The sequence below is a fragment of the Mus caroli genome, unplaced genomic scaffold (assembly GCF_978045245.1).
Source record: "Mus caroli unplaced genomic scaffold, Mus_caroli_1 scaffold_15, whole genome shotgun sequence".
NCBI lineage: Eukaryota > Metazoa > Chordata > Mammalia > Rodentia > Muridae > Mus > Mus caroli.
The window spans coordinates 106,278,303-106,281,267 of record NW_028227270.1 but is presented as its reverse complement, the minus strand read 5'-3'; the positions used below and the strand labels follow the sequence as shown (position 1 = coordinate 106,281,267).

The 2,965-nt window shown below is 36.4% G+C and overlaps 1 pseudogene; it reads left to right on the top strand.

Annotated features, from left to right (window-relative positions):
• The first annotated feature begins 1,894 nt into the window (after positions 1-1,894).
• Positions 1,895-2,645, top strand: LOC110308451 (elongation factor 1-gamma pseudogene; annotated as a pseudogene).
• Positions 2,646-2,965: the final 320 nt, after the last annotated feature.

The following is a 2,965-nucleotide window of genomic DNA, read 5'->3' as shown; positions in this document are numbered from 1 at the left end:
GGGAAGGCCACAGAAATCATTTATCACACCAAGTGGTATTATTTCATTTAAGTTATTCATATATTTATATACTTAAATTTATATGCATTGTATATTTTCCTAAAAATAAATGTCCTTATGTGACTTTTTTTTTTATCATTCCTCATGGTCTAAGTTTGCCATGGGGTTTTTCTGGCCTTGTCTATTGAGTATTCTGTATGATTCTTGTATCTGGTTAGGCATGTCTTTCCTTAGTTTGGGGAAGTTTTCTTCTGTGATCTTGTTGAAAATCTGCTCTATGCTGTGGACCTGGGATTCTTCTCCCTCACCTATGTTTATAAATCAAATATTTAGTCTTTTTATGGAGTCCCATAATTTGTGCATGTTCATTTCCTATGTTTCTTATAATTTTCATAATTGTTGATTATGCTGTCTGGTTCCTCTGCTTTATCTTTGAGTTGTGATATTTGATCTACTGTATCTATTAAAGCCTAGACCCACAACCCAAACATTCTCCACTCTCTTGATTTATTTGTTGTTTTTAAGGAAATTGATTCTTTCGTGTAAGTTGGTGAATTTATTAAAGTAAAATTGTTTGTGTTTATTGTGAATATCTGTGAAATCTCTGAGAAGGGTCACGTCTCATATACCCACTCTTGTTTTTTTTCTCATATACCTTCTCATATACCTAATTTGTTTTTTCTTCCTTTTCCCCTAATGAGACTAGCTAGATGTTTATAACTGTGGACTATAGTATAAAATAACTGCTGCTCTTCTCTAGTGCGATGCTGCCTTTTGATTTCTGCCCTGATAGTAGTCATTTCTCTTTTCTACTTTGAATTATCTGTGTTTATTTTATAGTTTTTTCTTTTAAATTATAACTGAAGTATACTTACATCACTCCTTCTCTCTTATCTGCCTTTGACCGCCTTAAACCTCTCCTTTCTATGTCCTGTCACTCCAACCCCTTGCATGCCCTTTGGTTCCTATTAAATTCTTGGCATCCTTTTCTTTTATTAATGATGTTATATACACATAAACACATTTACACACACACATATATAAAGTCATATATATTCATATATGTATGCACATGTATGTATATATCCTAGTGTGAATGTATATGCAGCTGTCATTGACTTAAGACTTTTCTTCTCTATCTATCTATCTATCTATCTATCTATCTATCTATCTATCTATCTCTCTATCTATCTATCTATTGAGAGAGAGAGAGTTCAATTCCTTCTTAAATATTGCCTTAGCAATAACTTATAAAGTGCTAAATATTGTACTTTTATTTCATTTTTCTTATATGCTTTCTAAATCTTGCTTTGACTCAAAGATTATTTAGAAGTGAATTGTTTCATTTATAAATATTTATATAAAAGTTAAAGAGTTTTTTGTATTGAAAATTTCAGGGCTGGCCTGGATACTGGATAGGCCATTGTTGTGCTCTTTCCTGGGGAAGACTATCTTTCCTTCTTCTAGCACTCCTTGGTTGCCTGTCATTCCCAGTATAGAACTAAGGACTTCCTAGGCTTTCCCTGCTCTTGTTTGCAATGTGTGTTATCCTTGTTCAGCTCATGTTTAGTAAGTCATGTCCCTGAGACTTTATGACTATAGCTTCTGATATTTATAGGATTTCTAAGATAACAGTTTTACTAAACTCTACGATCCTCTGGAACTTGGAGTCTTTTACTTCCTCTTGCAATGCCTGAGCCTTAGTTATCAGAATGTATCAGAATAATCCTCTCTGAAAACATACATACAAGTAATATTACACAGTCTGTGAAGGTTGGATTTCTGTATTTGTGAATACACATATAGATATATATACATATAGATACATATCTATAAAAGTAACAATTACTTTTTTAAAAGGACATGAATTTGAAAGAATTTCTGTGTCACTAACAGCTCTACTGTCTTTCTCTTTGTAGTTACCATGGTGGCTAGGACTCTGTACATATCTTGAAAACCATAGGACCTTCAAGGCCCTCATATATGCTCAGTATAGCTGGGCTCTGACATCATCACCGCCTTCTATTTTGGCTAAGCCAAATGATCCCCTGAATTTCACTGCAAATTTCCTTATGATAAGGTTACATTTGAGGGTGATAATGAGTTCTGTGTGCATGGGAACAATATTATTGCCCACTATGTGAGCAATGAGAAACTACAGTACAGTACTCCAGAGGCAGCAGCTCAGATGGTGCAGTGGGTGAACTTTGCTGATAGTGATAAAACTCCAGTCAGAATTTGTGTGATCTCCACCGTAGGAATCACATATCACAACAAGCAGGTCACTGAAGATACAGAGGAGGAAGAGAAGGGAATCTCAGGACTTCTGAATGCCCACTTTAAAATAAGGACTTTTCTGAGAGTGAATGAGTGACACTGGCTATTACTGTTTTGTATCCCCTGTTGTGTCTCTGTAAACATGTCTTAGAGCCTTTTTGCCAGAATTTTCCCTAATACCAATTGCTGATTCCTCGACTGCACTAACCAGCCCCAGTTGAGAGGTGAAGTTGTGTGAGAACATGTTCTGTTTAGATTTTAAGAGGTTTTCAGAGAGTCAGCATAAAAGGGATACCACATGGAAAGAAAATGGCTCATGTGAAGAGAAACAGAAGATGCAGGCAGAGCAGAGAGGAAAAAAGGGCTGATGTCCAAGTTACAGAGGAGGGGAATGAATTTCAATAGGTACTGACTACTTACATCAAGGACTTTTAGGCTCACTTGCTGCGGTAGTTTAAATAGGTATGGCATCCACATTCTCATGTGTCTGGAGGTTTGGCCCATAGGGAGAGGCACTATTACGAGGTTTGGCCTTGTTGAAGGCCATATGACCTTATTGGAGGCCTTCTGTTGCCTCTAGATCAAGATGAAGAACTCTCAGCTCCTTCTGCAGCATCACATCTGCCTGCATGCCACCATAGTCATGGCAGGAAAAAAATGGACTAAACCTCTGAAACTGTAAGCTAGC